The sequence below is a fragment of the Otolemur garnettii genome, unplaced genomic scaffold (assembly GCF_000181295.1).
Source record: "Otolemur garnettii isolate 467f Iridium unplaced genomic scaffold, OtoGar3 scaffold00123, whole genome shotgun sequence".
NCBI classification, from domain to species: domain Eukaryota; kingdom Metazoa; phylum Chordata; class Mammalia; order Primates; family Galagidae; genus Otolemur; species Otolemur garnettii.
In genome coordinates, this window is record NW_003852518.1 from 3,929,765 (window position 1) to 3,954,931 (window position 25,167).

The 25,167-nt window shown below is 43.5% G+C and overlaps 1 non-coding gene and 1 pseudogene across 1 annotated transcript; one reads left to right on the forward strand and one right to left on the reverse strand.

Annotated features, from left to right (window-relative positions):
- Positions 1–4,009: 4,009 nt before the first annotated feature.
- Positions 4,010–25,167, reverse strand: part of LOC100954533 — a 105,459-nt pseudogene continuing 84,301 nt past the window's right edge.
- Positions 8,931–9,037, forward strand: LOC111727788. Its single transcript, XR_002775254.1, has one exon. It is a non-coding gene; the product is annotated as a U6 spliceosomal RNA (small nuclear RNA).

Sequence of the window (25,167 nt, forward strand, 5' to 3'; positions counted from 1 at the left end):
TTTTGCAGTTTTTGGCCAGGGCTGGGTTTGAACCTGCCACCTCTGGCATATGGGGCTGGTGCCCTACTCCTTTGAGCCACAGGAGCCACCCTAGACTCAGTCTTAAAAAAACACAAAAAAGAAATTAGCAAATAGTCACAAAACAATTAATGAAATGGCAATAGTAGATCTTTGCCTGTTGATAAATACTTTAAATGTAAATGGATAAAACCCCCCAAAACAAAGATATAGAATGGCTGAGTGGATAAAAAAAATTTCAAAATATATGCTGCCTATAAGAAATATAACTTAGCCTTAAAAACACACATACTCTGAAAATTAAGGGTTAGAAAAAGTTATTCAATGCAAATGATAACCAAAAGAGAACAAGAATAGTATTCTTATGTCAGACAAGATAGATGTTAAGTCAAAAACTGTTGCAAGAAGTTTGTTATATAAGTTTGTTTCTTATATAAAGGTTATTATATTACCTAATGATAAAATGGTCAGTTTGTCAAGAAGATAAAGCAATTTTAAATATATATGCATGAAATATTCAATTCCGTAAACATATAATATTAACAGAGCTGAAAGGATAATAGACAACATGATAATAGAAGATGACTTTGGTACTCTACTGGCAACAATGGAAAGAATATCCACACAGAAACAAGTAAACAACAAACTTGAACAATACTGTAGACCAAATGACAGAACAGATATACACAGATTATTCAATCCAACAGAAGCCAAAATATACATTTTTCTCAGGCATTCCAAGAACACTATCTTAAGTCATATATTAGACCATAAAACAAGTCTTTTTTTTCAGAGACAGAGTCTCACTTTGTCACCCTTGGTAGAGTACCATGGTGTCACAGCTCACAGCAACCTCCAGCTCTTGGGCTTAGGTGATTCTATTGCCTCAGCCTCCTTAGTAGCTGGGACAATGGGCACTGGCCACATGCCCGGCTGTTTGTTTTTTTTTTTTTCAATCAGTTTTTGTTTTATTAATTTAGTGAATGCTAAAATGAAACTTACAAAAGTTATTCTAAGAAAATCACAATTTTTAGCCATTTCCATTCTCACTGAGGTAGCCACATCCAGGATGTTCCCTGCAAGAGAAACCTACATCATTCCACCAATTTGTGACCCCTGATCTGGAATACAAAATTCTCTTTTTGAGGTGCTCTCTATGGAGAAACTGACCACTTTGTGCAAGAAAGGTTAAACTCCTATGGACCACGAATAATTGGAGAGACCCACATGAAGAAAAACTAAGCTCGCCAGCCCATACAGCATCAAATACCACTCATGGAACAAAGCAAACAAGTCTGCAGATGACTGTGGCCTCTAGTCTAGCCTCTGAGTTATCTAGCTGAAACCTCAGACATCATGGAGCGAAGATAAGCCTTTATTTTGCTTCCATAACAAGTTTATTGTTAAATCCAATGAATATCTCTCAAGTCTTAATTTTACTTGATCTTTGAAACAGACATTTAACACAGTTGGCTAAATCCTTCATCTTTAAACTATAGTCTTGATTATATATGTGTATATATATATATCACTGCATCCTCTGATTTTTACCTACACCTTCATAGTCATTCCTCATCAGTTTCCAATGAAAACTCCTTTCCTCACTCCTTTCCTTAAGGTTTTGTCCAAGGCCTTGTTGGGGCTACTGTTGCTCAGTCACGGGTATACAATTGAGAACAGCTACTGTTCATGACCTTGTTCAATTCCATGGCTTCAAAAGTTCCTAAAAGCTAGTATCTCCTACATATGTATTTAGTCTAGCCGTCTGCTCTGTGTCTCTGAAAAATATTATCAAACATTGGAAATATTCTAGTGGATATTTCACAGATACTTCTAACTCAACATTTACCAGGATGAAGTACCGTCTTTCCAATGATATCTGCCCTTTCTGGATTCTTCTTTCAGTACATGAGATCAATACCCATTAGACATAATTTCCTAATCCAGATATCTAGGAAAAAATATTGTTTCTTAATATGAAATTCTAGAATACAGCATTCTTCTTTCTCCTTTGGGACTGACCTTCAGACCACTATAGAGTTAATCGAATTCCACTGGGTGCATTTCATCTTTTCCTTCTCTTCTCTCCAAATGTCACATGATTTTTATAAAAGCCACATCAACTGTTTTCCTCCCTTATTATCATAGTCTCACTTTTTACACTTCCTTTTTTCAATCTATTCTCCACACTATAACCACAATATTTCTATAGTAAAAATCTAACTGTATCTGTTCCCATTTAATACCTTTAAATGGTAGATCATTTCCCCAAGGATCAACTCAAACTCCTGAGAATAACAAATATGTCTTCAACCTCATCTTTATGAGCTCCCTTCTATGATGACTGTCTCATAATTTCTCTTATTTCTTGGTCTGAAATTCTATCCTAACAATTCGTTGTGTCTTTATCTCCATTCCCTCCAATCCTTTTCTTCCATAAGGTCTTTACACATTTAATTCTGTCTCCATTTATGTAGTACTATTGAAAAATACTTCTTTTCCACATTAATATATACATTGAAATTTCCTACTTCTATGATACCCTAACAGTCTGTGCTTATCCCTATCACAGAACTATAAAGCCATCCCTGCTGAACAAAGTTATTCTAGGTTTACATGTTTTTGTCTCATTAGACTCATGGCTTAAGGCGGCAAACACTTGCTCACCATTCCATCCTCAGTGCTTCAAAAGGTTTTAAAATAAACAGTAAAGGTTAAACATGGACAGAATAATTGGTTAATGAACAAAATAAAAGTGCCTGTGACAAATAGACAGTAATGGTCAAATTTAATCAAAACCCTTGATGTAGAAAGAGAGAAAAGCATCTTGACGTGGGTTTAAGGAATAGATTACAAGTGAGGGAGCAAGATGAAGAATCCAGAAAAACCTTTGATTAGTTAAATTAGAAAAGAAAAATGAAGTTTAATGGAAGGTTCACAGTAGGTGGGAATAAAATGTAACACGCTATTCAAAACTGTAAATAGTAAGATGAAAATATCAGGTCTCCATTGTAACAGTGCCTTTCCTGTTTAATACATGTGCTGAGTTTGCAAGAGACTATAATTCCCCTACTATTTCATTCTCTGGGTTGGCACTAGTCTCAAATAAAAAATGTAATAAATATTTTATTCTGAAACAGTGAGAAGCAAAGAGTTAATCACACAAGTTTAAAGAGTAGAGCAGATTAGATATTGAATAACAAAGCAAACCCATTCTTTAGAATATAATGAAATTTTAAGTCATTTAAAAAATTATACTAAAGTAAAAGGTAAAACATAAAATTTCTCATCAGAGTTATAAACAAGTCCTGGCTCGGCGCCTATAGCTCAACCGGCTAAGGCGCCAGCCACGTACACCTAAGGTGGCGGGGTTGAATCCCCAGCCCGGACCCGCCAAACAACAATGACAGCTGCAACCAAAAAATAGCGGGGCGTTGTGGTGGGCGCCTGTGGTCCCAGCTACTTGGGAGGCAGAGGCAGGAGACTCGCTTGAGCCCAGGAGTTGGAGGTTGCTGTGAGCTGTAATGCCACGGCACTCTACCCAGGGGGACAGCTTGAGGCTCTGTCTCAAAAAAAAAAAAAAGAGTTATAAACAAGTCCTAACATCTCTTATATCTGAAATTAAATAAATAGTACCTTCTCTGGCAATACATATTATAGTCTCATCCCAGGAAGGCTATTTCTCAGAAAGTCAGGCTTTGGGGAGGAAAATCTGATCTCGAAGTTTCTTGTGAACATTACTTTTGACATTCACTTTTGCCTTTGTTGATGAAATTGAACTTACATTGAAAGGCAATGAACTATTATTGCTGAAAACCTGTTGTGTGTGAGGTCCACTAGGACAGAGCAGGCAATATTCTTTTCTGAACATTTCTGTGAGGACCCTTAAACAATTATTATGCCAAATACAGAACCTTCTTAATTGAATGCATGGCATGTTGGAACATCATATTCCCTTTTTTAACACCAGAAAGCATTTTAACTCCTTATCTTACTGTACAAAAGATCCATACACAAACCACATGGAGTTACAGAGGGTAGTAGATGTCATTGATCCCATTTGTAATGGTGGGGCGTTAAGCCAGTTCAAGAGGTAGACCAGCAGACCCACCAGGAGGCCCGTGCACAATGCAAGCCCATAGAGAGAGGTCAAATGGTGCAAGGCAGGCAAACATATCCACTGTCTTCTCAGCCCTTCAAAGTAGCACCCCCACTGAGTAGTCCATGTAATGAGTTGTAAAGTCCACTACATTCTCTGATCTGGAGTAATGGTCAAAGCAGAAATCTCGATGTCAGTTCTCTTAAAGATGAGTTCACCAACCAAGCCATTCCATGTGCCATCTTCTTATGGGCTTCCATATTGTGATCCAGTGCAACATAAATTTCATAGTTAAAACCCAGGTAGTTTATTAAGGCATTCAAAACATCAATGGAGAAGCCCTGGTATTTCTTTGGCTTACCCAAGACATTTCCAGAGACCATTACAAAGAAAGGTTCTTCCAGAACAGTCAGCACACGTAGAACTACTCCACACACATTATTCTCCAGTTTCTTGTCCATCAGTGACCAGTTCAGATCCATGATGGGATTCCAGCACCCAAGTTTGTGAACACCTCTGCCAAACTCTTCTCCATAGTTGGTTCCAAGAATTTCAAAGTGGACTGTGGGATTGCCTCCATTTTCTCCAAATTCTAGCTCTCCAGTCAACCCCCTAACTCCACCCTTCCTGATGGTCTCCAATGTAGAAGGCCCTCCCCGCCAGTACTTCAAGTTCTTCCTTATACATGACAGGCTTACCATGCTGTGCCACTTTCGGTCCTCTAACTTCTTATAAAAAGCATTAGCAAGGCTCGGCGCCTATGGCTCAGCTTGGCGCCTGTGGCTCAAGCGGCTAAGGCGCCAGCCACATACACCTAAGGTGGCGGGTTCGAATCCCCAGCCCGGGCCCACCAAACAACAATGATGGCTGCAACCAAAAAAATGGCCAGGCGTTGTGGCAGGCGCCTGTAGTCCCAGCTACTTGGGAGGCTGAGGCAGGAGACTCGCTTGAGCCCAGGAGTTGGAGGTTGCTGTGAGCATGATGCCATGGCACTCTACCCAGGGGGATAGCTTGAGGCTCCATCTCAAAAAAAAAAAAAAAAAAAAAAAACATTAGCAAGCAGGAGCACTGCGTCATATATGTAAAGGTTTGAAATATCCATATTCTTAGCACATGGATCCTTTGGCTCACACAATGTTGAAAATATTCAATGGTTGCCACAGAAACATCACTGATTTATATTCTGGAGGACTGGAAATGTTTGCCGAATAATCATTAACTTTCCAATTAACCTTCTTACAAGTTCCTGTACATCCACACGGTTTATTTCCTCATTTATAATGATCCAGTGACAGTCAAAAGCAACTGAATTAGTCTCTACTACCTTACATGGGGCCTTCCTTCCAGATGACCAACAGATCCAGGGTTATATTTACCAAAGTTAGGTCTGCTTAGCTGGGATATCCTGCTCACAGCAATGCAGAGATAAAGTCTCGAACCCACCTATTTTTTTGTTGCAGTTTGGCTGGGGCCGATTTTGAACCTGCCACCTTCGGTACACAGGGCCAGCGCCCTACTCACTGAGCCACAGGCACCACCTCACAAAACAAGTCTTCACAAAGTTAAAATGATTGGAATCATATCACTTATCTTTCTGACTACATTAATATAAAACCAGAAATCAATAAGTGGAGAAAAATTTTAAAATACACAGAAATTAAACAAAATACTTCTGAATAAACCAATGGATCAAAGAGGAAATCAAAATAGACATTGAAAAAATACTTTGAAACAAATGCAAAAGGAAACGCAGCACACTGAGGTTTATGGATCCAGTAAAAGGAGTTCCAAGGGAAAATTTCACAGCAATGAATCCTACATTAAGAAAAAGGAAAGATCTCCGATAAGCAAGCTAACTTAAAAAGGAACAACCTGAGCAAAAAAGTTAGCAGGAGAAAAGAAAGAAAAAAGATTACAGCAGGTATCAATAAAATAGAAAATAGAAAAATAACTTTTTTAAAAAATCAATAAAACTAAGTCTTGGTTTTTTAAAAATATAAAACTAACAAGCCCTTAGATAGATTTACTTAGAGAAAAAGAAAGAAGACTCAAACAAAATCAGAAATGAAAGAGAAGGCATTATATATAATGCCACAGAAATAAGGAGTATTTTAAGACAATACTATGAATAATTATATGCCAGTAAACTGGATAATCCAGAAGAAATAAATAAACTCCTAGAAACATACAATCTACCAAAACTGAATTGAGAAGAAAAATAAAGCTGGCTAGACATGTGACAAATAAGGGGACTGAATCAATGATCAAAAATTTCCCAACAAAGAAAAGCTCAGAACCATCTGGCTTCATTGGAAGTTAAGACCAATCCTTCCTAAACTCTCCCAAAAAACAGAAGAGGAAATACTTCCAAACTCATTTCATGAGGCTCCCATCGCCCTTATTCCAAAGCCAGATTATAACACTCTATAAAAAGAAAAGAAATATGTATCTAATGAGCATAGATACAAAAATTCTCAATAAAATACTAGCAAACAGAATTTAACATTATACTAAAAGGCTTATCCCATCATAATCAAGTTGTATTTATCTCTGAGATACAGACAGGGTTCAACATGTACTGATCAATCAATGTGATATACCACATTAACAAATTTTTTTTTTTTTTTTTTGCAGTTTTTGACCAGGGCTGGGTTTGAACCCACCATCTCCAGCATATGGGGCTGGTGCCCTACTCCTTTGAGCCACAGATGCCGCCCTTAACAAACTTTTTTAAAAGATCATCTTAATATCCATGGAAAAAGTATTTGGCAAAGTTCAACATCAGGTTATAATTAAAACTCTCAATAAGCCAAGTATAGAAGAAACTTACCTCAACATGATCAAAACCATGTATGAAAAGCCCACAGCTGAGATCATAATCAATAGTGAAAAACTGAAAACTTTGCCTCTAAGATCTGTACAAGGAAAGGATGCCCACTTTCTCCACTTCTTTGCGACATACTATTGGAAGTCCTAGTCAGAGCAATTAAATATGAAAATAAAAAGGCACCCAACACAGAAAGGAAGGAGTAAAAATTTCTCTCTTTGTGGATGATGGAATTATATATGTAGAAAGCCCAAAAAGACTCAATGGAAACAAAACCCCAATTAGAACTAATAAACAAATTCAGTAAAATTGTGGGATACAAAATCAGTTTTGAAAAATAAGTCGCAATTCTACACACAAACAAAAAAACTATCCAAAGATCAATCCCATTTATAATAATAACAAAAGATTAAAATGCTTAAGGATAAAATTAACCAAAGAAGTAAAATATCAGTATGCTAAAAGCCATTGATGAAAGAAATTAAAGAAGATGCAGATAAATGGAAAGATATTCAGTGTTCATGGATTAGAAGAATTAATATTGCTAAAGTGTCCATACCATCCAAAGCAATGTACAGAATCAATGCAATCTCTATCAAAATCACAATGGTATTCTTCATAAAAATTCTAAAATTGACACAAAACCTCAAAAGCCCATTACCAAAGCAATCTGCAGCAAGAAGAACAAAGCTGGAAGCATCACAGTTCCACATTTTAACACACATGACAAAGCTATAGTAATCAAAATGATAAGGTACTTTCATAAAAACAGACACACAGCCTAATAGAACAGAGACCAGAGCCAGAAATAATACATCTATACTTGACTGATTTTCAATAGCTTTGCCAAGAACAAACAATAAGATGAAGATAGTGTCTTCAATAAGTGGTGTGGGGAAAACTGTGTACCCACATAAGAGAATGAAACCGGGCTTTCATCTCATAGCCTACACAAAAATCAAGGAGTTAAAGACATAAATGTAAGACCTCAAATTATAAAATTTCTAGAGGAAAACTGAAAAAGCTTCCTGGCATTAATCTGGGCAATAATTTTTTTTTTTTTTTTTTTTTGAGACAGAGTCTCACTCTGTCGCTCTTGGTGGAGTGCCATGGCCTCATGGCTCGCAGCCACCTCAAACTCATGGATGTAGGCAATTCTCTTGCCTCAGCATCCTGAGTAGCTGGGACTACAGGTGCCCATCGACTATTTTTTGTGTTGTTATTGCAGTTGTCATTGTTGTTTAGCTGTCCTGGGCCAGGTTGGAACCTGCCAACCTGGATGTATGTGGCTGGCGCCCTAACCCCTGAGCTACAGGCACCACCTGGGCATTAATTTTCTTAATATGACACCAAAAGCACAGGCAGGAGGGATTATAGACAGGTGGGATTACAACAAACTAAAAACATTTCTTTCTTCTGCCTTTCTTTGCATGTGGATGTCCAGTTGTTTCAGTAACAGAAAGTTTTTTCGCAGTATCTTCAAGTATTTTCCCGACAGTCTTCTAGAATTTTTATTGTTTTGTGTCTTTGATCAAGCTAAAAAGCTTTTACACAGGTAAGCATACCACAAGCAAAGCAAACAGACAGCCTTCAGAATGTAAGAAGATTTTCGCATGTTATAAATCTGACAAAGGCCTGATAACTAGAATCTACAGAGAGATCAAATTAAACAATAAGAAAAGTACAAACATTGGGGTGGCTCCTGTGGCTCAGTGAGTAGGGCACCAGCCCCATATATCAGGGGTGGCGGGTTCAAACCTGGCCCCGGCCAAACTGCAACAACAACAAAAAAAGTACAAACAGTCCTCTCTGTAAGTGGGCAAGAGATTTGAACTGAAACTTTCCCGAGGATGACAAACAAATGGCCAAAAAACACATGAAAAAATGCTCATAGTCTTTAATCATCAGAGAAATGCAAATCAAAACCACACTAAGAGATCACCTAACCCCAGCAAAACTAGCTCACATCACAAAGTCCCAAAACTCATGCTCACTTCAGCAGCACATATACTAAAATTGGAATGATACAGAGAAGATTAGCATGGCCCCTGCGCAAGGATGACATGCAAATTCGTGAAGCGTTCCATATTTTTGGTATATGTACACCATGGAATACTATGCAGCTATTAAGAAAGATGGAGACTTTACCTCCTTCATGTTTACATGGATGGAGCTGGAACTATTCTTCTTAGCAAAGTATCCCAAGAATGGAAGAAAAAGTATCCAATGTACTCAACCCTACTATAAAACTAATTTATAGCTTTCACAGGAAAGCTATAACCCAATTTTAACCCAGGAATGGGGGGAGGGGAGAGGGAAGGAAAGGGAGGGTGGGTGGAGGGAGGGTGATTGGTGAGATTACATCTATGGTTCATCCTATAAGGGTACATGCAGATCTCTCTAATTGTAAAATATAAATGTCTTAACACAATAACTAAGAAAAAGACATGAAGGCTATGGTAACCAGTTGGATGAAAGTATTTCAAATTGTATATAGAAACAGTACACTGTACCTCATGATAGTATTAATGTACACTGCTATGATTTAATTTAAAAAAAAGAAGGAAAAAAGAAAGTCCCAAAACTCCAGATGCTAGTGTGGATGTGAAGAGAAGGGAATGCTTCTACCCTGGTGGTGGAATTGCAAACTAATACAGCCTTTTTGGAGAGAAGTATGGAGAATTCTCAAAAGATCTAAAAGTAAACCTTCCATTTGACCCTGCAATCCCATCACTAGGTATCTACTCAGAAGAACGAAAGTCTTTTTACCACAAAGACATTTGCACTAGAATGATTTTTGCAGCTCAATTCATAATTGCCAAGTAGTGGAAACAACCTAAGTGCCCATCAACCCATGAATGATCAACAAGTTGTGGTATATGTATACCATGGAATATTACACAGCCATTAAAAAGATGGAAACTTTATATCTTTTACATTTACCTGGGTGGAGCTGAAAAACATTCTTCTTAGTAAAGTATCTCAAGAATGGAAAACTATATATCCAATGTACTCCATGCTAATGTGAAATCAATATATAAATAATTGCATGTTCATAAGAATAATAAAACACTAATATAGCCCAGTTTGGGGGTAGAGGGAAGTGGGAGGGGGAAGGAGGGAGGACATCTGGGGGAAAGAGGGAGGTCATGAGCTGAAATCTAACCCAATATGCACATTGTGAGGGTGTATAACATGCCCTGTTAGTGAAGGGCTCTTCTAATGGAACTTCACCCTGGAAGTGAGAACAATGTAACCTAAAAATTGTACCCTCATATTAATTTGAAAAAAAAAAAACTCAAAAAAAAAAGTAAATTTAGATATGGGGAAGAGATTAAAACATACTGGAATTTTTAATGCTACAAATTCTGTGAGAGCAATGGACTAGCCAGCGTTCTCTGGAGAAACAGATCAAACAGGATATGTATGATATATTTCCACGTATGCATAAAAATGTATTATGAGAAGGCTGGCATGATTATGAAGGCAGAGTTCTGTGATCTGCTTTCTGCAAGCTGCAGACACAGGAAAGCAGGTGGAGCAATTCAGTCTGAGTCCAAAGGTCTCAAATGGGGGAGGCGATGTGCAAGGACAGGAGCACCTGGATGCCCCAGCTCAAGAAAAGAAAGAGAATTCATGCTTCTTCTTCCCTTTTTTTCTAGCTGGGTCCTCAGCAGATAGGCAATGCCAGAAACATTGGTGAGGGTGCATTTGGTCTACTTAGTCTATGGATGCAAATGCTAATCTCTTCTGGAAACATCTTCATAGACACACCAGAAATAGTGTTTTACCAGCTATCTGGGCATCCCTTAGTCCATTCAAGATGACACATAAAATTAACCATCACTGGTCAAGACCACATCTGTCTCTCTAATTACCTTTTTCCAAAATACCCAGCATTGTATCTAGCATAGAAAATATATTCAACATGTGTTTGCTCTATAAAATGGAAATGAATGTTGAATCAGGCACTTCATTCAGGGGTTACACATCTAGCACATAACTCTCTCAGTGTGTGTAATCAAAGGATAACAATTATTGTACCCTGTGAGTATACAAGCCCACTGAAACTCAGCCAGGGCAAGGTTTGCACCCAAAAGCAAGATTTGAGAAACTAAGGCATTTTTGCTTTTCGATCCAGCTTCAGCTGTTGGCAATGGATATGAAAGGCATCAATGTGTACATCTGCATCAGACTTCCTCTATGTGGTAGACAATGACAGCATTTAAATTTCTCCATGAATTTGGAAATATCTGATGACTTGAATCATTGAGCTTATGATATCTTTTTTTTCTTTTCAGGCAACAAATTCACTTCTACATCATAAATTAAATCTATTCAATAGTCCCCAAAAAAAGATCACACCAAACTAAACAATTTTCCATACCATTTAGAAATAGCCTTGGAAGGTATGTATTGTCCTGTCTCCCAACCACTTCTTTACTCCTGGTTGGGAACTTCTGATACTCACTGGGAAGAAAGCCTAGAGCATCGGGATATCCCTCCCTCCTCAGCCACTGTGCCCTTGCCCGAGGCTGTCATAGACCGAGGCAGCTACTGGGCAGCCATGGTGTCTTGGGGCTGAACTTCCAACACACACCCCTACAAGTCCTGTTCTTTCCTGCCTTTACTACAATGCACACAGCCACCACCCTAATCAGTCACCATCAGGATATTTGTGAATGTATGTAAGTGTATGTTTGTGTGTGTTTGAGTGTATATGATGGGTGTGTGTATGTTTGTGGGTATGTGTGAGTGTGTAAGTGTGCAGATGAGAGTGGATATAAGTATGTGAGCATGCGACAGCATGTGTGAGAGTGTGTGAGCACACACAGGCTCTCTGCTCTACTCCAATCACTTTCTACCTGGTGTCTCTCCCCACGACTGCCCTTCCACAATCCCTGACCACACAGCATGGAGTCTCTATTTGTGAGGTGATAGCGTCCTATCATTGCCTTGCCTTGCCTGAGATCCTTTGTAAACCTCCCACTGAGCTCAGAATAAAACCTGGCTCCTTACCACAGCCCACTATAGACAGGTCAGTGGGGTGAGTCCTGCCTGCTGCTCAGAGCTGGCTCTCCCCCCACCCCTTCTTGCCCATGGGGGCCACTTTGTGTCCAGTCCAGGGTGTGCCGAGCTCTCTGGCACTATGAGGGCTCATTATTTCCTCTCTGCCCAGCCCTCACCCCAGCACCTTGTCCTCTGGCAGGTGTGTCAGAAAAGCCCTTGTCTTCAGGAGGCATGTGACCTCATCTGCATGTGACCTCACCTGCATGTAACCTCATCTGCATGGACAGTCTCACCACTGCTAGAACATGAGAGTGTGAAACAGAGCCAGATGGGTCCTGCCCCTTACTATACCCCCAGAAACCCTGGCAGCCCCCAAGAATCTGTAGAAAAGTGAGTGGTGAGTACAGCTGGCTGGGAACCCGGTCTGCCGCTGGGGAGTTGCCTTGGCCACATCTTAGCCCCTCTGAGCCCACTTGTACCATTTTTCATCCTCCCACACTCTCCAGGTGCCTCCCCGACCATACCATAGGATTTCAGGGGCCAGTGTGCGCCAGGCCTGTGGGGTAGTTGTGTGGTGAAATTCTCATCACATTAGGGGTACATCACTGTTGCAACCTGGCAAAACAGAGTGAATAGACAGCTGAAGCCTTCACCCACAGGCGTCTATGGCATGATAAGTAAGTCAGATTCGTCGGGCAATGCTCACCTTCACTCCCACTGAGCTCGCACGCAGGCTAGTTCAGGATGTAGAGAGCACAGTGTTCATCCATCACCACCGCTTCTGTGGGGCCAGATAAGGCTTCTTTCATGCCATGTGGCTACACATTGTCCCCCTTCATGTCTGCCCTTCACAACTGCCCTCCTCCACTGCCTTCGAGCCAGAGACCAGCACAGATCCCTGGGGCTTCTCCTGGGCCTTTGTAAGACACCCTTTGATGTGCTCTTCCTCATCTGTTCAAACAACACTCTGAGTTTCTTACAGGCAGAGGCAATCCAGAGACCAGCTGGGTGGCCTTGCTTTTTTATGCAGAAGTGTTGAGAAAGACCTGTCAAACTCTGGGGATAATTAGCCTTTATGGCTTCTCATTATGACTCAGATTGTCACTCAGCACAGATGTGGCCCGCCAGGATGAGGGCAGGACGGGCAGCTGCTTCCCTGGCCTCCTACAGGGCTCAGTTACCTGGTGGGGGGAAATCCCGATTTCCATCTCTACATTCCTTAGGTGAAATTTGACAGTAGTTTGCCCACATGGTGAGTTTGTGTATTTTCTTCAGGGAGCATAAAGCCCAAATGTTAAATAACGCATTTGGCTGTTTGAGGATAAACAAGTTGTCAGCAGGGGGCAGAAGGTAAAATAATTACAAGTGTATTAACCTCATATGGTCAGACGGATTGGTACTGACTTTTCCTTTTAGCTTTTATTTGGAGATAATTCTAGATCCATAGGCTCTTGAAAAGACAGTACAGCACAGTCTCACACACCTTCCCCAGTTTCTCCCAAACTCCTGTGACTGTGGCACAGTATCCAAACAGGAAACGGGCAGCAGTTCCTGTGTGTGCACAGCCGTGTCACCTGGTCTCTCGTGAAGACTTGTGTAACCTCGGCCATCCAGGTTCAGAGCTGGCCCAGCAACACGAGGGTCCCCCTCCTGCTTCCTCTTCTACCCCTCACTCCCCTCACAGCCCTAAGCCCTGGTGTTTTCCAAAGTCACTAGAGAAAAAAAGGAAAAGGAGCACTCTGGCCAAAAGTCATGAAGAGACGTCTCACCAAAGACACCATGCAGGTGGCAGACAGCGCAGGAAAAGACATCAGTGCCACTGGCGGTCAGGGGAGAGCAAGGGAAAGACCACCTGTGACGTCAGCGCCACTGGCCGTCAGGGGAGAGCAAGGGAAAGACCACATGTGACATCACTGCTCACCCTCCAGGGTGGCTGAAATAAAAAACGGGCCCCCACCACACACTGGTGAGGGCTCAGAGACACTGGGTGCCTTGTCCATTGTGGTGGGCAGGCAAAACTGTACGGCCCCAAGCTTTTGTTCTGTTCCACCAATCTCTCCAAATTTCAGATAATTTACCCTTGCCTACAACCAGTGCTTCTCTAGACTCAAGAACATCAACCAAAAAATGCTTATGCCACCAGGCTGGTCTCACACTGGCGATGTGGTTCTGGTGAACCTGGATCAGGTCCTCATGGGGTCCTAAAGCACCGCCAGGGCCGGGACTCACAGATGCCAGCAGCTGAGCTTGATGCCTGAGGCCCCAAGAGCGAGGTGCCTGCCCTTATTCTCTGCCTCACAGACAGTGTATCCCCTGGACTCTGCCCAGCCTGGAAGGCTGTGCCAGGCCCACAATGCCACAGCTGCTCACCCTTCTGTGCCTGTCCTTACGTGTGCCATTCTGATACTCAGTAGCTCCAGCCCCTCCCTTGCCCATCTCCCCCTGCCCTGAGACCTGTGTCCTATGTCCTGCAGAAAGCGTGCAGCCACCTCCTCTGCCTGCCTCCAGAGCCACCCTCACTTTACCACTGCAAGTGCCACTTTGAGTTTTGGTTCCCTGGGGAAGCTTCTCTCTTCCCCCACTAGATCCTCAAGGGCAGGGTGCACAACTGATTGCTCCCACGCCCCAAGCTCTGTGCACAGAAGCTGCTCAGTAATGTTGCTCAGCTAAGGGGCCGGGAGAGGAACGTGTCCATCATAGCTCCATTTCACAAATTCAGGAAGCACGCAGCGGGCTGAAGTCTGGATTTACAGGGAGGATTTTTCTCTTCCCAGGACAATGCATGGCTGTTGTGGAAAACTCAGAAATGTACTCAAGAAAGTTATAGAACATTTAACCCCTTGCAATCCCACCATCCCTGCCGAGACGTTGGTGTTATAACTTTCCAAATGTTGTGTCAGGCTTAACTTTGCATGTTGCTATTCAGGCTAAGAATAAAAATAACACTGAAAATGGAAGCATGGGGCCCAGGTGTGAGGCCTGCTCAGCTCTCACGTAGGGTGCACCTGCCCCGGCACAGCCACTTGCATCTGCGTCCTGACCAGCCCACTGACCCTCTCTGCTATAACATATTTTTTAAAAACACCCCATCTGTCTGTAGCGGGAGGGAAGGAAAGAAGGCAGCATTGGAAGTGGTCCTGGCTAGCGTGGATGGACACTGAGGGCTGCAGGGGGAATGAGAGACAGCACTCGAACAGGAGTCCAGAGCCTTTCCCACAAGGGCCAGGTAGTAAGTATTTTAGGTTTCGTGAACCTGCTGAGAATACTCAACTTGGCCATTTTCATGAAAAAAAAGCCCAGTGGAGAATATGCAAATGAGCATGTCCACCTTCCTGAGACTGCGTCTGAACAGGGGCGCAGGAAACAGGTGTGAGAGTGGCTTTCAGACACCAGAAATGATCATGGTAACCCGACTCTAAACTTTCGGGAATGTAACAAGCCGGAATAAATTTATCAAACCGTTCGCTTTGACAGCCTGTGTTCTCTATGTCTCACAGGAACTTGGGGCCTTCCTGGGAACGTGGCCCACTTCAGTCCCCCCAACGCCTCTGCACAGGGACTTTGAGCACAGGTTTCATGCTGTATGACGTTCCTCTGGCCCGCGAGAGCCTCAGGAAGGGAGTGAAACCTTGAAGGGCAAAGAACAAGTCCAGGAAGATGGCATGAAGTGTGACAGCATTTCCAGAAAGCCCCACATAAACCTGACTGAGCAATTCGGGAGCAATTCACTCTTGGAGGATACATGCATGCTGCATGGGGTTTTTTGTGTTTTTGTTTTGTTTTGTCTTATTTGCAGTTTTTGGCCAGCACCAGGTTTGAACCTGCCACCTCCAGCATATGGGGCCGGCGTCCTACTCCTTTGAACCACAGGCACCGTGACCTGTGTTTTTTGTTTTCAGGGGTTTTTTGTTTGTTTGTTTTTCTTGTTTTGTTTTGTTTTGTTTGCAGTTTTTGGCCGGGGCTCAGTTTGAACTCACCACCTCTGGCATACTGAGCCACAGGTGCCACCCCATGTGGTTTTTAAGTGAGTAACCATGATAAACACAGTTCACAAGCAGCCAGAGACACCTCTGAGAGCAACTGGCAGTGGGTGTCAATGATGCCCGCAGCTCGGGCAGCAGGTCGAGTCCCAACCGCCCGGCCTCCTTACTGGGCCGTGTGACACACACGTGCCTCAGGTGGTCCTTTGCTTACGTCCGAAGGAGCACGTGTCACACTGTGTGTTTCTGCAAGAAGAGAAACCTGACCTGTGCTCTCACCTTTGTTCTTTCAACAAGGCAGAGCACCTTCTCCCCACTCCCCCAACCCAACTGCCTGCTCTGGCAACCTTCTGCAAACACCTTACAGGTGTCTTCCAGGAGGCCAAGTGGGCACCAAGGTCCGTGTAAAGCAGAGACAAGGGAAGCTCAGTGCCCCACAGCTGGTTCCAGACAAAACTAAGCCACGTTGTGGTTTTGGAGGACATGCAGGCAGAATAGTGCACTGACCCATGAACTGGTTTTCCCTAACAAGTTCCTGTGTCCACCCACCCCTGCTGTCCCTCAAAATTCAAATCTTAAAATCTTAACCCCCAGGACCCCAGCATGTAACCTTATTTGTAGATAGGGCACAGGTAATTACGGCAAAGTGAGGTCATCAGGGCGGGCCCTAATCCAATGACTGGGGCCCTTAAAATCAGGAGATTAGGACACACAAACACACCCAAAAGACACAGAGAGAAGACAGCTGTCTACAAGCCAAGCAAAGGGGCCTCAGGAAGACCCAGTCCTGCCCAGTCTGGAGCTCAGACTTCCAGTCTCCAGGCCTGGGAGAGGAGACATTGCTATGGGGTCAGCCACCTGGCCTGGGGGCTTTGCAATAGCAGACATGTGGCTATCAGTCCCCACTACTTCCTGAGTGACCTTTGCCACATTTCTTGAGCTTTCGGGACCTCAGTTTCCTCATCTGTAAAATTGGGATAAAACATACATGATATGACTTCCTCGGGATTGTAATGAAGATTAGGTGAATTCACGTGATGTTTAGGACAATGCCTGACATAGAGGCAAAATGATGTTGGCTGTTATCACACAAAGACTTATTTATAGAGCAAATATGCTCTGAACACTACTGTGCCCTGGGGACAAACAGGCCTGATGACTCTCCCTCCTCATTTAGGCAGTCAGTCCAGTAGACCCAGCTCAAGGCACTACATGGCCTAGAAGGGACGTGTCAGCATCCTCCTGGCTCCAGGGACACCTGGCTTTACCCATTGCTGCACCCCAAGTGTCTGCACAGTTGCTGGTATACAGTAGGTGCTCATGGTGAATGACAGTTGGAGGGTGGGCCCCATTCACTAAGCCCAGCCCTTTCCTCCCTGTCTTTTAGACAGAGCTCAGAACCCTGCCCCCCCTGCAGCCCCCAGGGCTGCTTGGTTCCTGGATCCCACTCCCAGCTGCCTCTTCTTCACGCAAAGTCCACAGCTGGGGAGATGAACCTCCATTCCTGGCCTTTGTCCACTCATTTATCCATTTCCTTACTTGGTAAGGGACAATGGGCCCTGTGAACCCCTTATTCCTTCAGCAAGTCCCTGCTTAGACTCTGCCACCTGCCTGCACAAACCCGAGAAGCAAGGCCTGGATCTGAGGGCTGCAGGCGGCAGGGCACAGCAGCCCCATGTGACTCCAGGGCTGGAGTCCACTTAGGACAACTCACAGCCTGTGGGAGCAGGGAGGGGGGCTTCTGCACTGGGGCAGAAGGAAGATCTGCACCCCCACCCCAAGGCAATGTCCGGTGTGAGCTGGAAGATGGAGATGTCTGGGTTTGACAAATGGAGAAGGTGAGACCCAAGGTCAGGGAAGCCTGAAAAAGCCCAGGGTCTTCTGGGGCGCGGGAGGTTGAATGGGGGGGCCTGCAGAAGTCGTGGGTGCTGTGTTTTGCAGCTGGGAAGGCTATGTGTGATATAGGAACTGGCGAAGCCTGGCATGCAGGTGTATGCGGATTACTTTAATCTATGCCCAAGGACATTTGAAGGAGCCTAATCAGGACAGCTACATTCCTGAACTAGACGTTCATAGGTTGGCATTCAGAAGGCTCAGAGGCAGCTCCACAAGACCTCAGTCACCGCCTTTCAAATTACTCAAGAGTCTGTTCCTTTGCATGTTAGAAATACTTTTCCACTGGTGACATAGAGCTGTTTTAGGGGCATAAGGGACTAGACATATACTCCAGGGACTAGGAGGGATTGGGTGAGGCTCATACCTTGGAGGTCCCTGGGGTTCCTATGTGCACCCACAACAGAAGAGAAAGACCCAGGCTCTAACTAGGTCAGCTCATCCCTGTAGCACAAGCCTTGGCACATGTCCACAGTGGAGCATCTGCAGATCAAGCTGGTAGTTCAGGCATCCGGGAACAGTGATGCTCTGTGAGTCCTGCTTAGGAGTATCTGTGCCCCCAAACCCATAGGCCTAGCTCTGAGACCCTGTGAATCATTAAAAAGAGACTCTCGGGTGGGAATGGTCAATAGGGTTCAGGTCCTTGCGGGCCAGTCAGAGAAGGGGTAAGCTGCAGGGCTCACATCAACGTCCCACTTTCAGCAGAGCCTGGCCAGGCCTCAGGTCTTCACATAAGGAGACCAGAAGAACCAGCCCCTGGGCTCCTTGGCATCACGAATCCAGAGGACTGTAGTGGGACTCGGCCGCCTTCACAGTTACCAGTATCTGATTACAGAGCCGGGCATTCATTACTGCACCATCCAAATAATGGCACAGCCGCTGCGATGGGCCTAGCTCATACTATTTCCAGAAATGTCTCAGATCTTTCACAGACTTTTTAAAGTGTGGTTGTTTTTTTTAAGGCTTAGGTCATTCACAAATTTGTTATCCCAATGATACAAATAAATAAGCAAAAAAGAGACATCTTTTTTTCCTGGTGAACTGTACCTCCATTGTGCCTTAACACTGTACAGGAGCTGGCAAGAAGGCTAAAGTTCCTTAAAGTTTGTGCGATGTTCAGGATATTTTGCCAGAATGTATAACTGACATTCAGACTGAGCCAACATTTCCACAGTTCTTTCTGGCCTCAATCACATCATGCACACATATCACAAAGGGCCCATTGGGCTGTGAGACCCTGAGGCCTGGCAGCCTGTCTGAGGCCTACAGCAGGTAAGGGGGGCTCCCTTCTGGTTTTGTTCTGCTGCTAATCCAGTGATTTACATGCAAAAGAAGCAATTTCCCAAAAGAAAACCAGAAAATCAATTAACTAAAGGTATCATATTTTTCTTTATAAGCAATTTTCAGTCCTTTCTGGAACAGAGTGTGCACACATGGATAACGTGCTTTCACTAGTGAATTATGGGGGTAAATTTCTCCCATTTATTTTACAGGAAAACTGTAATCATTTTCACCAAATTTATGACATAAGAAATTGGTTTAGTGGGAAAGTTTGTTGCTGTTTTCACCATTGAGTGGCAGGTCTTTAGGGAAGGCCTGGAGAGGAGGGGTGGGCAGAAGGAGCCCCTCAGCCCTTCTGCAGGTCCCCCCAGAGCAGGCATTTCTCAGGGACACTCATCTGTGTCATATCCCCAGGGATCTGTCCATGGCTAGCCTGTAGTAACCACTCATGTTGTTGGAGAATGAATGCACTGACGAAGAAATGAATCAGAAAACTCAGTTCCCCCATGTCCATCAGATTCAACTTTCTGGGCCTCTTCAGCCCCTGTCCAGACCAGCACAGAGCAGAACTTGAGCCACAGATGTTGACTCAGATTTGGGCAGTTTGGTCGCGTATGAGGCTCCATCTCCCATTCAGAAGTGGCTCAGATGAAAGGAGACGTCCCAGCAGAGTCCTTCTCCATAAACTAACCTATTTGTTGAAGCAGTTATGCAGGGGGGCTTTTTGGTGTTTTTTGTTTTGTTTTGTTTTTGAGGCAGAGTCTCACTATGTCACCCTTGATAGAGTGCTGTGCCATCACAGCTCACAGCAATGTCAAACTCTTGGAATGAAGCAATTCTCTTGCCTCAGCCTCCCAAGTAGCCGGGACAACAGGAGCCTGCCACAACACTTGGCCTTGCTATTTTTTGTTGCAGTTGTCATTGTTGTTCAGCAGGCCCAGGCTGGGCTCGAACCCCTAGCCTCAGTGTATGTGGCCAGCGCCCTACTCACTGAGCTATGGGCCCCGCCAGTTATGCAGTCTTAATTCCAGTTCTTTCTTCCCTAAAGAAACATGCAAAGAGAAATGAGGCTGGACCTTAAAAAAAGACAGAGACTTTACCTCTTTTAGGTTTACATGGATGGAGCTAGAACATATCCTACTTAGTAAAGTATCTCAAGAATGGGGAAAAAAATATCCAGTGTACTCAGTACTATTATGAAACCAATTTCCAATCACTCACACTTTCATATGAAGAATAGATCACAATTATGGCCCAAGATGGAGGGAGGAGGGGAGATGGGAGGGTAGGGGGAGGTCAGTTTGAGGGACGATGAATGGTGGGATCACACCTATGGTGCATAATGCAAGGGTACATGTTGGATCTATTAGTATAGAGTATAAATGTCTTAACACAATAATTAAGCAAATGAGATGAGGTATATATTAACCAGTGTAAGCATTCCTAATTCTATATGAAATCAGCACATTGTACCCCATAAATGCATTAATGCATACATGATCTATGTGTTTAAGATTTAATAAAAAAAAATTTTTTTAAAGAATTAGAAATAGTAAAAAAAGAAAGAAATGAGTCTGGGGAATAGCTTATATTCTGGCCAATAATGTCCCTCGAGTCTCCCTGAACCACTGAGACCTGCCCCAATGCATAGTCCAGGGTCAGAGACGCCCGGTGTCCCCACGCTGCCCACATGGCCGCACCCTCATTGCCACTGTACCTCGTGCCCCAATACTTACTCCTCCTAAGCTCCTTGGAGGTATTGAGCACACCTATGATCCGGTATCCCCATGTCTTTGCACAATGTCTGGCACAGAGTGAAAATTTAGTAAGTGACTATTAAATGATAGGATGAATATCTATTATACATATTGATGGATTGTGTTGTAAGGGGAAAGAAAGTCTCCACTCTCCCTGGGTGTAAGAACTGTCTCTTAGCTACTTTGATATTTTAGCACCTAGAAAACTGTCTGGCTCAGGGTTGGTCTTCAATAAACAGTGAGTGAATAAACTCATGCATCTAATAAATACTTCTAAATGCCCTAAAAAGGGGCAGAATTTCATTGTTGACATTATTCAATCATTATCCCTTTAAAGGCATTGAAAGGGAATAACCCCCAAACCAAAAAGAGATGGGCTAAAATCTCACTACTTTGGGGGGAACTTATCCCGTCATAAGACTCAGCCCTCACCCCCTGCAACTCAGAGCTGGTCCGAGAAGGGCTGGAGAGAGCCAGAGAGGCTTCTATAGAAAATGAACATCTAAGTATCCTGAGAAAGTTAACAAACTTCCCTGAGCTTTGGTTGTCTCCTATGTGAAATAATTCCTGCTATTGTCCACGAAAGAAACAGTGGGTTTTGCATAGCAAAAATGTAATTCTTTCCCTGGCTGAGTGTCCAGCTCCTCAAGTTTAAAATAAGGAGTTTGGACCAGATGGTCTCTAACAGTTATTCCAGCTCAACAATCTCTGATTTGCTAAGAACTGAAGAAAGGCGCTTAGAGTGAGTTTGGGGGGTGTCTTCAGAATATTAGGTAGTCGTCCATGGGCAGTCAAGGTCAGGCCTAAGTTATATTCTCACCTGTTACTACCTTCTGCCAACTTCACATGTGAAAATGAACACCGGGTGGGGCTGGCGCCAAGCTGGATGTTCATTTCATGAACTTTGAGTACCTGAGAAGCGCTCTGGTTACCCCGTGCCACAGGTCACCAAAATCTAATCGCTGCTAGCAACTAGTGTTATAAAAATTAGATTTCATTTCAACTGAACTCAGATATTAGATATTTTAAGGGGGTATCAGCACATTTACAAGTTCCAACAGGCTTTGAAAGTATTTCTTAAGGAGTTTAAGAGATCTTTTTTTACTGTTATGGACCCTTAAGAGTGTGCATTAGGTACCTAAGCCCCAGAGGTTCACTAAATGACAAGTGAGGCATCATGAATGGGATGAGGGAAAGCCCCTATCAAATTTTCCCTCTTTCTCCTGCTGATTTGTTACTTGCATCTCAGTTTCCTCAGGATGAGAATAGATCTGACACAGCACATCTAGGGCACAGTACGGCTCGGAAGTCACACCAGTCAGACCCCAGCCCCATGCCTGGCTCATCACCAGAGCTCTGGAATGGAATATAACTGTGCTGTTCTAGGATAATAAAAACAGGCACTGTCATTGTGAAAGATTAGAGTGAAAATAAATAAGAAAGTGGTGATTACTATAGTACAAGCATCTATATTCCAAGAGTACTAATACGCTTCCAGCCTTAGCATAGATTCTTTTTAAATAGTTGGAATTGTTTTCTACGGACAATTTTTTTCACTTTATGTTGCCTGAGAAATTTCTGTCCACATGACTAAGAACATTTATGAGCTTCACTATGATCACTGGTCATATCTTATCTTGTCCCGTGAACATACAACTGGTATGCTCATTCTTCTATTGTTGAACATTTATTTTCACTTTTCAAAAATCTTACATTTTATAAATAACTCTACCAGAATGTTCTTATAGACAGATCTCTTTGCATAACTTTTATTATTTTCAGACTTGGATGAAACTCATTTTTAAGTCAGATTTAAACCTTGGATACAAACTACCATGCCGTTTTTCAGAATTGCAGAGCCAGTGTCCTCTCTCCTTGGGTAACTAGGTATGCACAGTAACCCTAAAAGTCTTTGCTAAAAATATAGAGCAAAAAATGGTAGCTCATCATCATTTTTAATTTGCCTCTGTTCCTGACTTCCTCTGCTGTTTAATTGCCAAGTTTGTAAGCTGATAGTATGCCATAGTTTGGATAAGAAAACATTGGTCTCCCGATCAAGAGTTCATGGAAAGACCAAAAGACCCTCCAGATGTGTCTTGTTAAAACTGCAATGCTAAATATATATTTATATATATACATTGCTGCCCATTCTGAGCACACACTTCCTGTCCATATTTAGAATGTTGGGAGACCAACACTGTTTATATCCAACTGATCAAGCTCAGGAAATGGTCCATCACATCAAATTGATTAGGCATTTAATTTTTGTGGGATCTAGTCTTCATGATCACATGGCTCTGGAAATTAGCAAGTCTGTGCATGTACAAACCATGGACCAACACAGCAAGTGGCTGTGAAGGATCAAACACTTTGATAGCAAGACCCCATTCAAATGTCAGGAGACGACAGAGGGGTAGTATGTGTTGTACATTTTGTGCATTCCAAATGCAGGGAACATTTTGTTTTACTTAATCAGGAGAGTAATATGATCAGATTTAGTTTGTGGAATGGTAATCCGCCAGCTGTGGGAAGGGGGGTTAGGGGAGACCTGTTGTGAGTTCTTGGTGGTAACAGAGACAGAAGCGTACAAGGAACTTAATTCAGGCAGATACAGGAGAATTCAGTGTAGACTTGAGACAACGCCAGGATGGGGACTTGGGGGCATCTGAAGGATGACTTGAGAAGGGACCAGAAAGAAGCCAGGAAAGCCAGGGCAATCACAGAGCAGATTCTTGGGAAGAAAGCAAAGGACGAAACCCCGGTTCAGGGTCTAGGAAAGACTGGCCCAGGCCCAGTACCAGGGAGGATGGGAGGGAGATTGCCCAAATCTGCCTAAGGGACAGGTGAGCCCCCCTGAGGAGAAAGTCCTGGGCTGGGCTCCTGAGCTGGGAGAGACCCTAAAAGGCAGAGAGCAGGCGGGTGAGTGAGCACACACAGCCCCAGATGAGAACAAGCCAGACCTGGGGTTGGGGTGCAGGCTGCGTAGGCAGAGGTGACTGCAGCCTAGGAACTGGAAAGACTGTGGAGAAGGCAGAGTCACAGTACCCCAAAGTTGTCCACATCCCAACTCCTGTCATCTGTAAATATGTTTCTCCAAGTGGCCACGGGACTTTGTGGTTGCGACTAAATTAAGGATTTTGCAGTGGAGAGAGTATCCCAGACTATCCGTGGAGGCTCTATATAGTCCTAAGGGCCCTTAAGTGTGAAAGAGGAAGCCAAGGGGTCTGGAGAGATGAGGTAATGGAAGCAGAAGTCAGAGTGGTGACATTCTTGGTTTTGAAGACGGAGGAAAGGGCTACCAGCCAAGGGAGACAGGTGGCCTCTAGAAGCCAGAAAGCCAAGGCAATGGATTATTCCTGAGAGCCTCATGAAGAAACACAGCCCTGCCCATACCTTGATTTGAGTCTTATGAGATCCACGTCGAACTTCTGATCTGCAGAACTGTAAAATAATAAGCCTGTGGGATTCTGCAAGCCACTGCATTTGTGGGGATTTGTTACAGCAGCCACAGGAAACTACTCCATTGCCCAAGGTCAAGACCTGCCTGGTTAGAGACAGCACAGGAATCTGAATTTATAAACAAATTACAAGTGTATCTGAGGGGCGCTCTGGAGGAGGCCCTGAGACCAGTGAGTTTTCAGGAGGAGCGTGTGCACAGGGCAGTTATAGAGGCCACTCTGGTGGGGTTTGAGGGCTCAGGACCTCCAGGGAGCACTGGCAGGGCTCACTGACTCAGGGCGTTGTTGCAGAGAGAAGTCCTCTCCAAAGCGCGACTGATGGCAGAAAACTTTTTTGGGGGGGGGCACTTTTTTGTTACTATTTCCATGACTTATTAGTATCCTTCAAGTAAGAAGATAAAGGTAAAACCATGGAATAGACTACCTGCTATAGAACATGCCCCCCCACCCCTGTTTGAGTTGCTGAGTGTGGGCATTACCAGGCCCCCAGGAGGGTACTCCAAATCCAACTAGTCACATCCAGTTCTAACAATGGATTCAAAAGAAAGGAGAATTATACAGACAGTCGCAGGTTTGTGGACTGTGCTCTAGGAATAATACAGCCAGAATAACCAGTTTCCTAGCAAGAATGTCCATTCTCCAGAGGCACCGTCTAGCTCAGCGGCAGGCCTGGAGAAGGATGATCCTAGGGGGAACCTATCTCCTCTAGCCTCGACCCTTTTCAGAAGAAAACCTTGCCCTCAAGCTAGTCTGCAGGGAGGTGTGCTTGGCAGCTTATAATGCAGGAAGGAAACTTCATATTTTTGAGAGAGACCAGGAACCAAGAAGTGAATACCGGGAGGTG